Source organism: Lutra lutra, chromosome 2 (assembly GCF_902655055.1).
Source record: "Lutra lutra chromosome 2, mLutLut1.2, whole genome shotgun sequence".
In the NCBI taxonomy this organism is placed as follows: domain Eukaryota; kingdom Metazoa; phylum Chordata; class Mammalia; order Carnivora; family Mustelidae; genus Lutra; species Lutra lutra.
The window spans coordinates 180,222,711-180,235,764 of NC_062279.1; positions in this window are offsets into that span (position 1 = coordinate 180,222,711).

Consider the following 13,054-nt stretch of genomic DNA (forward strand, 5'->3'; position numbering starts at 1 on the left):
TTATAATATTATCTTGATATAGATAGAAGACAGATAGATGGTAGAGAGAGAGAGAGAAAGAAAGAAAGAAAGAAAGGAAGGAAGAAAAGGAAAGAAAAAGAATTTCATTCTGATAAATACCACTGAACTTCTCTAATATATCTAGAATTCTAAAGGAGTTTTTCAATTATGATAATTGAAGTCTAGCTAATGCACTAACACTGAAGATTAAGGGTCCTTCCTAAAGAATATGTTACACTACTTGATCTGTAATTTTAATAGTATACTTATACTCAAATTATTTAAATTAGACTCTTTTAACTAAATTAAATCTAAGTCATTTTATTTAATACAGTACAAATCAATAGTTATCAAGTATTTGAGTTTTAGCTAACAAAAATTACATTTAAAATAACATAAAGTAAGACCCCAATAGCTTTTGCATTTTGTCCTCAGATATGTTTATATATCAGAATATATCTGACAATATAGTCATATCAGCATATACCGACCATAACAGAATAAAAAAGAGCAAACTTCTAGAAAACTCCCTACTTTAGCCATCAGAGTAAGATTATTCACACCGGAAGCAATATAGATGTAGAGGTTTATAATACCTCATCAGTATAAAAGCTATTACCTTGGGAAACTTTTAGAGATTAAAATTTGACATAAAAATTGAATGAAACAAGAGCATAAAATAGTCATAAAACATAATTTCCTTAGATTTCATTTGACTTTGGATCAGTAATTGAATTTATCAGGAATTCCAAAATTTGAAAGAAAGGGATAGAATGAAATAAATATATTTTGCATGTTATTCGATGCCTGTGAAAACTCTTAAAATTGAATTTTAACTTTGAACCTAATTGTAGGCAAACATGAAGATTTTTAAATAAATATGCTGATCATATAATAGCTTCCATTGCCCTCATGGGACTAATAAGAACCAGTATGTCTCTTGCCATGCACTATCCCCAAATATTTTGTTGAGTTACTTGCAATTTTTTAATGGAAGAAGAAATATTTCATTTTTACCTTTTCTTTCCAGGAAAAAGGGTGAAACTTCTTATCTATCACTTCTTCTTGCAGTGTCCTTCTTAGAGCTGAGCATCAAAACTATAAAGCTGTAACATTCTCTACTTAGTCATGTTCCTTTTTTCTCTGTATTATGTATGGTAACTCTGCTTCCTGAATCACAGGGTCTATGCTTCATGTTTTTCTCTTTGATTTCTGTCTAGAGCTAGGTTTCCCTAACACACTTCTGCAGGTTCTAACTTGTAATCTTTCTTCCTAGTGAGAGAAATGAAGCCAATCGTTTCTTGATCTGCCAGAGTATCTATTCTTTCAAGCAAAGCTAACCATTTTCACCACCAGGAGTAGGATAAATCCATTCCCAAGCCATTCTTCTGTATGTTCAACATCACACACAGATTCAGCTTCTGCTGTGGGTTAATATAATTTCTATTTGATTTATCATGCCTTTTGTAGTTTTCTTAAGACCCTAACCTCACAAATTTCCTTTCTATTATAGGCTATGAATTATTCTCTGGCTTTAAAAAAAAATGGTATTCTTCAGTTATTTTCACAATCTTGCTATGTCAAAAATATTCAGAACTTATGGAACCACTTATCAGTCAGGGCGTCAAAAGGAACTTTCACAATTGCTTTATTAATTTGTATTTAGCTAAAAACAAAAGCATCTCTCAGTATTACTTGCAGTTTGATTTATGACTTGCTTGTTACCTTTTACTAGATCGCTCTGTTCCAGTCATCCTGTCTGACCCAGTGGCAATTAAAACACTATTCTCTCTTTGTTCTCTTGATTTCATATTTTATTTTTTTTTAAAGATTTTATTTATTTATTTGACAGAGAGATCACAAGTAGACGGAGAGGCAGGCAGAGAGAGAGAGAGAGAGGGAAGCAGGCTTCTTGCTGAGCAGAGAGCCCGATGCGGGACTAGATCCCAGGACCCTGAGATCATGACCTGAGCCGAAGGCAGCAGCTTAACCCACTGAGCCACCCAGGCGCCCGATTTCATATTTTAAAGCGGGGATCAAAAACCTTTTTCCACAAAGCGTCAGATAATAAATATTTTAGACTTGGACAATGTGATCTCTGCCACAATTACTCAACTCTGCTGTTGTAGCATGCACGTAGCCACAGACATAATTAAACGAATGAGTGTGGCCATAATCCAAGAAAACTAAAAGAAACAGAGGGTCTGATCTGGGCTATGTACTATAGCTTCCTGTTTTAAAACACTGAAATATAATCTGGCATCCAAGATTTCAATCCTTCTGTGTTATTTTAGGGATGTATTCAGCTGTAAGCAAAGAACTAGTCACACCATCTCTCAAAAGAGAGGTCTTTACACCTCTTGAAAGGCCTAAATTTGCTAAAAGTTTTTCCTCACACAGGATAAAGTCCAGAAGAAACTGATCAGTAGTACTAAACTGGCTCAAAATTTCATTGTGTATGCAAATTTCTAGTTCCACATGTCTGTTTCCTATACAGGAAGAAGGTGGAAAGGCAAAAGGCAGAAGAAAATAATCTTGTCTAGCTGGAGCCACCTACTTTTTAAAGTGTTTCCTCCTCCTCCTCCTCCTCCCTTCCTCCTTCCTCAAAAAGAAATGACTTTTTAAAAATATTTTATTTATTTGAAAGAGAGAGAGAGAGTCATCCGCGCAGGATGGGGGGAGGGGCAGAGGGAGAAGGACACACTAGTACCCCACAGGGCAGGGAGCTTGATGTCTGGCTCATTCCAGGACCCTGAGATTATGACCTGAGCCAAAGGCAGACGCTTAACCCACTGAACCACCCAGGCACCCCTAAAGTGCTTTTCTATTAACAATTTGTTTGCATCTCATAGGCAAGACCTGAAATCACACAGCAGCTTAATTACAAAAAAAAAAAAAAAAAGAAAAGAAAAATGTAGCTTACTTCTTTTTATTAAATTAACTAATAATTTGAACCTTTATTTCTTATACAAAAATGAGGAAAATGGTATTAGATAAGCATCAAGAAGTGGGCACCACTCTTTTCCCAAAGAAAGTAACTCTTCTCTGAGTAAAACAGCATTCCATCTTTTGTATTTCTCTCACATTTCCATTATTTCTAATGAGAATGATCTTCAAAATACTTTTTCTTAAACTAGCCTCAGTTCCACAGAATCCCTGGGTATATCTCATATTTAGAGAGAGCATTTTGCAGTATCAGCTTTTTACATTACTTCTTATCTTTTGAATTTATAATAGTTTTTAATGTTTTTTATTCCTTCACTCAGTAATAAAGATGAAAGATTCCTCTCATTTTTGAGAGATCTTCTTTGGTTTTCATCTATTTACTGATAAAATAATCTTTATTTTTACTGGTCTACATTCTGGGTCACCGAAATCTGCCAACAGATGCAGAGTCTATGTAAAGAGTGGTCAGGAGCCTATTAATGTCATATACTGGGCAAAGAGAGTATATCAGAGTTTTCCTTCTTTTCCCGGAATAGAGATCAAACCTGATGAAGAGAAACAGGATTTGAGACAGCCAATATGAATCTGTCCCCTCATATAAGTACTATTTACCTGAAAGCCCTTAAACTTAAATTTTGGTTTATAACCCTGGTAGACACTATCTGTGGAGGACTTAATTTTATCCTACACTATTGGGTAAGAAATTGAATAAGATTGAGGAGGGGACTAGCTAGTAGTGAAATGTTTTTTATTTGCTAAACTTAAAATTCCCATACACAGAAACACTACGTTTTGAGAGGAACTTCCCCTAGAATTTAAACAACTTTTATTTTTGAAAACTAAGTACCAGCTCAACATCTATTGCTGTAGGTGGTACTATCATCTCGAAATACTAGAATTTTTGCTTTAAAGATAAGACTTTGGGTTTGTGCCTATTTTCTTGTCCAATAACTGAAAATAGGTCATATAACTGCTATGAATAGAGAGACTGATTCAGAGCACTTCTGGCAGGCCGATATCAGCAAGAAACCATCATTTTTCTCTTTTGGGAAATTACCCAAAGTCATCATTTAAAATAAGAAATAGTTATGAAAAGATCGTGCTAATGAAACTGGGTGATAGATAAAACCCAAATGATAAAATAATTGGAATGGCTGCCACTGTTTTCAAAAACAATGGTTACCAACCAGGAAAGAGCAAGGGGTTACAAAGAGAGTACTACACACACTACAGATCATCAGAAAAAGTCATTAAAGTATATCCTAGGAAGCAAACCTCACACTTTCAAATTGAAAAAAAAAAAAAAAAAAAAAAAAAGCCTAAATTCTTTTTTTGAAACACCAGGGTGATCATCAAAATCTTCCATAAATCCAGCTAGGTTTTTGAGAATCAGAATAAATAATAATAAATGAGTAATTTGACATAAAACCCACATTGGTAGTTTGGTTCTAGTATAAACATACACATTGGAATAACAGAATAGAGAGTCCAGATACAAATGGACATAGAAAGTCTCTTTTCAAATCAGTGAGATTTATTATGGTTCCTAAAAGAAATTTTGTTAGATTAACAAAGTTGCTTTTTCAGGGAAAAGAGTAAATATGCATTCTCACCTTATACTAAACACCAGGATAGATTCTGGTGGATTAAATTTCATTGTAAAATTTAATACCATAACAATATTTAAAGAAGCCATAGGATATTTGGGGAAGAAAAGCAGCAGAAACCATGACACAAAGTATGACACAAAAGTTAAAAATCACAGAAGATAACGCTGATTAATTTGACTAAGTAAAAAAATAATAAAATACTGCCCGACCCATCATATGTAAAGTAAAAAGACAAACAATAAATTGGGAAAATATTGCAAGTTGTATCATTAATAAAAATACCTTTAATATATAAAATGCTCCTACAAATTAATAATACAAATAACCAAAAGAGAATTGACAAAGGACAGTTCAGATAAAAGGGAGTTAAATGGCTTTCAAATAACTAGAATAAAAAGAAGCCCCACCTCAATTCTGATAGGAAAAATGCAATTTAAACTATGTTAAGATAAATCCTTATACCAAATTTCCAAAAACTAAAAAAAAAAAAAAAAAAAAAAAAAACGTAATACTATTTTCAAAGGTGTGGAGAAACAAATGTATCTATTAATAATTAGTAAACTGGGATTATAACTAATTCCTTTGTGCCTTTCAAACTGTGAACCAAGTGAACTTATCATTTCTTCAAAAACATGTAAACATAATATTTTTAAAACATTTAGAAAAAAGTTTCAGGGCGCCTGGGTGGCTCAGTGGGTTAAGCCGCTGCCTTCGGCTCAGGTCATGATCTCGGAGTCCTGGGATCAAGTCCCGCATCGGGCTCTCTGCTCAGCAGGGAGCCTGGTTCCCTTCCTCTCTCTCTGCCTGCCTCTCTGCCTACTTGTGATCTCTCTCTGTCAAATAAATAAATAAAATCTTTAAAAAAAAAAAAAGTTTCAGCTGCACAACAAGAAGCTTTCTGAGCTATTTAAGATTGACTAGCCATGTAGCCATGTGTTGGCCTCTGCTGCCAATCTGTTTATTGGACAGGGAGGAGACCTCTGAGCTTCTGTCCATTTTGTGATGAGACCATGGTGAGGGGTTGTGACAATGTGCAGTGAAGACCCTAGTCCTTTTAATGGATGAGGTAGGAAACAGCATGAGTGTTCTTCAAAGTTTTAGGCACTAAAAACACTCAGTTTATTCAGAAGGTCCAGGTTTTTATTCAATCTCCACACACAAGATGGCTGAAAGTCTGATTTTTATGAGCACTGAATTTTAATACACCATTACTCAACAGACAAATAGGGATGAATGTCATTTTCTTACAACAAGGATTCACTTTGAGTCCAAGAGCAAGTAAAGTGATAAGGTTAGAGGAAAAAAAAAATGTTCCTTTCAGTATTCATCAAAATAGGGAGAGGGGACCAGAAAACCTCTTTCTCTATAGACAAATCTAACAACTGGATGTAGATACAGAAATAGAAATGTTTTTCATCAGGGTGCCTGGCTGGCTCAGTTGTTAAGCATCTTTGGCTCAGGTCATGATCCCAGGGTCCTGGGATCCAGCCCCACATTGAGCTCCACATCGGGCTCCCTCCTTGGCTGGAAGCCTGCTTCTCCCTCTCCCACTCCTCCTGCTTGTGTTCCCTCACTGGATGTGTCTCTCTCTGTAAAATAAATAAAATCTTAAAAAAAAAAAAAGAAAAGAAAAGAAAAAGAAATGTTCTTCATCTCCCTTACCCCAATAATATTTAATTTTGCTGAGGAGATGATTGAGGAAAGTTTGAGTATTTTTCTTGTAGCTAACATAAGGTTTTCTGCTAGACACCTATTAGATTCTTTTTTTATTCTTTTTTTTTAAAGAATTTATTTATTTATTTGACAGAGAGAGACCAAGCAGGCAGAGAGGCAGGCAGAGAGAGAGAGAGAGGAGGAAGCAGGCTCCCCGCCAAGCAGAGAGCCCGATGTGGGACTCGATCCCAGGACCCTGAGATCATGACACGAGCTGAAAGCAGAGGCTTAACCCACTGAGCCACCCAGGCGCCCCTCTTTTTTTATTCTTAAAATTCAAATGCTATTCTAGGGAATTTGTTATAGTCAATCTTGGCTGAACTCTTGGAAGTAGAATGGGCTCTTTTATCTTCAAACTTGTGTCTTTAGCCAGCCCAATAAGCATTATGTTCTATTTTCTCTCTGTGGGACTCTTTCTCAGGTAAACCATGTTATCACCAGCTTGGAATTCTGTTGTCCTTTTTCTTCCAATCCTTCTACTACTTTCTACCTCTGTACAATTTTCCTCCTTTCAGGGAATTTTCTTGAATATTCCTCTAAGTATCTGTCATGGATGAGGTTTCTTATACTTCCGACTCTCTCTGCTAAAGTGTTAATCTATGAATAAGAGTCTTAAACTCATTTAGCTATTTCCATCGCAGAGTCTGAAGTAATCATGCCCTAGGATTGTTACCTGCCCTTTACTTGTTTATATGCGTGTTATAGGCTAAAGACAGAAATCCCAGAGAATTCTGACCTCTTCTAATTGTTTACCTAATTAATTGCTTACTTAATTTACCTAATTGCCTGTTATTATGTCATTAGTTTTCCTTGTTCTTGGCTTCCAGTTTGCTCTGTGATTTTCACCCAGCCTCTGACTCCCAGTCCATCACTTCATTACTGACCTCTAACAATAGGTGTGCCAATTTAATTTCTGAACTAAACCTCTCTGTCACTCCTAATACTGACTAGTGTTCCCATGATCCTGACTTCTTTCCTAGTTATTAACATTTAAGAATTCCTATTGTCCCACTAAAACAGACACTTACATTAGTTTTCCATTGCTGCATAACAAATTACCACAAATTTAGCAGCCTAAAAGAGCATGTGTGTACTATCTTGGTTCTAGGGGTCAATGTCTAGACATGGACTAATTGTATCTTCTGTTCAGGGTCTCACAGGCTGAAATAAAGTGGGAGGCTGAGGCTGCGAAATCATCTGGGATTAAGAGTCCTCATTCAAACTCATATGGTTGTGGGCAGAATTAATTTTCCTGTAACTATAGAACTCATATCGTCTTGCTGCTTCCAGACCAGCAGGAGGAACCCAGTCCCTGTTTAGAAGTGTTTAGAAGTGCTGCCTGATTAGGTGGATTCAACCTGGATAATCTCCCTTTTGATTAACTGAAAGTCAACATAACACCAGGGATCTTAATTTCTTCAAAATTTCTTTACATTTGCCATATAACATAATCATGGGATTGATAACCCTTTATATTCACAGATCCAATCCATGTGCAAAGTGTGCTTATTATACAAGAGTATGGGTACTTGGGGGTCATCTTAGACTTGATCTATATATAAACTTAATGCAATCTCAGTAAAAATCCCAGGAGGTCTTTATTGAATTTTAAATGTTGTTTTGTTTTGTTTTGTTTTTAAGTAAGGAAATGTAAAGTATCTACAATAAACAAAATATCTTAAACAATGTGGTATTCTCATAAACTGGTTTATTGACAAATAAATTATTGAAACAGAAATAGAATCACACATATGTAGTCAATTAATTTGGACAAAATTGTCATAGCAATGAATAGAAAAGGAAAAGTATTTTCAACAAATCGCATAGGACAAACTGAAAAAATAAATTTTGAAGACTACCTCACCCCATACATAAAAATGCTAGTTTATAATGGAGCATAGATCTAAATTTGAAAAGTTCAAATGTAAGACTTCTATAAGAAAATTTAAGCAAATATGTTCATTGCTCTGTGGTAAATACAAGAAACAGAAATAAAGTAAAACAGAAATAAAAGGAACAGAAATAAATAAAAGGGAAAAGAACTATATTTCATAAAATTAAAAACTTATGCTTATCAAAAGACACTGTTAAAGATATGAAAATTCAAGGCACAGACTGGGAGAAATCATTTAAATACAAGTATCTGACCAAGGAATTGCATTTATATATTTCTGTAGAATATACAAAAAAGTCTTAAGTAAATAAGACAACTCAATAAATTATAGAGAAGGCAGCCACTTTACAAAAAAAGGTATGCCTAAAAGCTAAGTTGATAAAAAAGTAATCAACTTTATTAATCATCACAGTATTATAAATTAAAAGGTGTAAAGAGATGTAATTTCAAAGTCATTAGATCAGCAACAATTGAAAGTAATAGCAACAACAAAAGTTGGCAGAAATGATGAGCAGCTGGTGGGAGTAAAAAGTTGCAAAATCTCCTTTGGAAATTATTCTGACAATCAATTTATTATTAATTTATTTTATACCCTATTGTCCAGTGATTCTACTACTAGATATTTACACAAGAGAAGTTGAAATACATGTTTATAAAAATAAGTGTAAGGGCATCAAAGTGGCTCAGTCTGACTCTTGGTTTCAGCTCAGGTCATGATCTCGTGGGTTGTGGAATAGAGCCCTGCATCGGGCTCCCCACTCAGCAGGGAGTCTGCTTGAAGATTCTCTCCTGTCCCTCTCTCCACTTGCATGCACGTGTGTGTGCACTTTCTCAAATAAATAAATCTTTAAAAAATAAGTGTATAAGTACATTTATGTTATCTTTCTTTGTAATAGCTATATATAATTTGGGTTGGCAACAGCCCAAATGAAAATCAACAGGTAAATAAATAATAGATTATGATATATTCATAGAATATAACACTACTCAGAAATTAAAAGGAAGATAATACATAATGATATATACAACAATATGGATTAATCTAAAAACATGTTGAGGAAAAAAGAAGCCAGATACACACACACACACAAATCAGTTATATGATTTCATTAACCTTGAGTTTAAGAATAAGCAAAACTAAATTATGGCAATAGAAAAATGACAGTGCTTATCCCTGGGAGCAAGAATGCACTGGAAGTGGGCACGGGGGGCTTTTTGAGGTGATGACTATGTTCTCTAGCCTCTTGAAGTACTAATTATACTTAGATACACAATTATATATATTTGCCAAACTCAGGTGTTAAATACCTGAGCTCTTCATCATATCTATTTATACCTCAGTGAGACAGAGAGAGAGAAATAAATTTAGAAACAGAGAAAGAGACAGAGAGAGACAAGAGAAAAATAATGAGACTCTTCTGCTTCTCACCATTGCTATGTAAGTATGTAATATCTCATCTTTTAAACCTGAAATCATACTGATACAAGTTAAAAGATATAATGGAATACATATGCATATATATACTATTTATAACATATACATATATTTTAATATATTATGTATAATATGTAAATAAATAAATGTGGTGCTTCCATAAATATGTCTATTCAATGCTATCAGAAACATAAAATGAGCCATATAAAAAATAAAAATGTACAAGGTTTCAGTTTTCTTTTACAGACTAGAATTCAGTATGATTTAAGATTTAAGAGCCATGAATTTTTCTGCCTCTATTTAAAAAATGTAACTACTGAACAAACATCATAATTCTGATGTCTGTGACTGGTTATAAAGAATATGTGGATAACTGTGTCATCTAAATTAATACCTCTGAACCATCCTTCTGATGTAGGATATTTGGAGAACTAGAAGCTCAAAGTGGAACGTTATAAAAACTCTCCAAAATGAATGCTTTATATAGATACAGAGCATACTGGATATTGCCTCCTGATACCTTTGACATGATTTGTAAAGCTCGGGTATTATGAAGAAAGGCACCATCTGTTTTCTCTTTTTGGTTTCTAAGCATACTTGAAAAAAAATATTTGGAGACAAAATATACTCTCAGGAAGGAAGGAAGGAAGGAAAAGTACAATGCCTCTAGACAAAGTGTAAGAGAAAATCTTTCAAAGTAGTGCAAAGAACAAAGGATTTGAGATAAGGATATTGAAGCTTGGTACTCTTCCCCTTGGGTGGGGAGAAAATGGTGAGATAGCCAAAAGGTCTTGAACTAATGATAACTCTTAATTTTAAGTAGAATTTCAAAATACCTTGATTCAAAATATTGTGACTTTTAGATATAAACAAAAATGATTAAATGAGTTAAGTCCAAGAGGAAGCATATGATTCTATGAGGCAAACTGGCCCATCATTGTTCTAAAATGCTTAAAGTGTATATTGTGTTTTGTATGAATATTATCATCTCTTAGGATTTTACTTGTGATAATTTTAGGATATAAGTATAGAGCAGAATATAAGAAGAATATGTTAATGTCTATAGTTATGGACAAAAATTTAAGGAGTTATTTTTACCCATCACAATTCCATGCCTATCCTGACTGCCAGGAATGTTTTCTCCTTTGAGATTTTGCATTGGATAGTCCCACTTACCACCAATAAAATTACAACCCCAACCAGACCGATTGCCCTCTGTATCTTGATTTGCTCTCTTTTTTTTCTTTAACCTTGTTACCTTCTAACATTCCACATAATTTACAGTTTTCTGTTTATCACTTATTGTGTATTTCCTATGTAAAATTCAGTTTTAACAAGGGCAGAGAATTTTGTCTGTTTTGTTCCTTGAGAAACCTCAAACATTTTGAACAGTACCTTCTCATATTGCTCATCAATAAATACTTGCTAAGTATTGAATAAATGAACAAGTCTATTGACAAGCAGATATATTACTAAAATATATTTCTATATTTTAATATGTAAATAAATGACAATTTATCTAGAGGAAAGGTAATGATGAGATTATATTAACATTAAGTAGTAAGAGATTGTGTGCAAAATTAGGATACTACAGATGACATGTTGCACATTCTGGATTGCATGTTTGTATGTACGTGCAATAGCGTATCATTAAGAAACATGGGTGTTCACTATATGGTGGGTCACCTTGGTACAGATAAAGTAAGCACTCAGGACTGAAGATGTAGGGTCAAGATTCAGACCTCTCAGCTCTGGTATTGATGACTAGTCCCATGACTTAAACATATCCTTTACTAATTTGGGCTTCCTAGCATTTCTCAGAGTGTCCAGCATCAGACACGTTCTTTAAATGAATGATTGAATCCATGAATGTTTCTTCTAAACATGAAGACAGCAAGCATATGTGATCCCAATGCTCTTTCCAGCCTTGAAAATCATATTTTCTCCAAAAACTTGTTTTGGTATTGTTATGAAAATGTTAATTTAACAATATTGAAGGCTATTACATTGGAGAAATTGTATGATCACAATTCCCACAGGGGTCCAGTTCCAAGTTTTGTTCAAACTCTGCCCATTTAGAAAGACAGGGCCTTCTAGTTACGACAGTAGAGCTGTGGAACCAGATAGACCTACATTAAAAGCTCACCATTATCACTGACTAACCCTATGACCATCCTGAGTATCACTTTACTCATTTGTAAATGAGCTAATTAAGATCTGCTTCAAAGGGTCATTGTAAAAATTAAATGAGGTAATGTACGTAAAGAACTCAGCCCACAGCTTGTAATGCAGTAGGTTGCTGTACATATGTTAAACCCTCTTTTCCTGTTTTCCATACCCCTGGTTCTTTCTCCCCAGTTTTATTGAGATATAATTGACACACAGTTCCGTTTAAGGTGTATAGCCTAATAGTTTTACTTAACATGTATTGCGAAAAGACTACTGCGATAAGTTCAGTTCATATCTGTTAGCTCATGTGTATTTTTTTAAAAAAGAAAAGGTTGGTTTTTTTTCCCCTTGTAACAAGAACGTTAGGATCTAATCTCTTAACAGCTTTTAAATATACCATGTTGCAGTGCTAATAGTCATTATATGTTACATTCCCACTACTTATATATCTTGTAACTAGAAATTTGTGCATTTTGACCACCTTCCTCCAATTCATCCTAATTCACCTTTGTAAAATTATGTTTCTTTGAACAATTGATTTTTAATGATTCTCATTGAAAATGAGTTATCTTTATTGAAAACCTGAAACATGTCTTTAAATTACTGAAAGCACACTTATGATAATTAATTATAATAAAGCAAGGCCTAATCAGTTCTAATAATTTCATCCTACACTATTTGAAACACTCAATCATTATACTTCTCTCAGACTTTTTTTTTCATAATTACCCTATTTGTTTCAACTTACACATTCAGAAACAACAACAACAACAACAACAACACGTCAGCTCATGTATTGATTCAATCCAATTTATTTCTGAAGTACAACAACTTGGAAGTTAACAATAGCCACTTTTTTTTTAAGTGCTAACAGTACAGTACCGGACTCACAGACAATGACTTGCTGATTTTGTCATTATATTTGGACTGAAGAAACTAACTGCCAATGATATTTTGAACCATTGGAAATCTACTTGCACATTCACTCACAGTCTTCTGAATTCCAGCCTATTTGGCTCTTTTTATATCTGTGTGTACATGCCTCATGTATTGAAGGATTATTCATTTTGTATCTTTGCTTCAAATTTGACAACCAATTTGTCTTCAGTATTCTAAGTACACTTAAAATCACCATTGTAGGGGCACTTGGGTGACTCAGTGAGTTAAGCCTCTGCCTTCAGCTCAGGTCATGATCTCAGGGTCCTGGGATCGAGCCCCGCATCAGGCTCTCTGCTCAGCAGGGAGCCTGCTTCCCCCTCTCTCTCTGCCTGCCTCTGCCTACTTGTG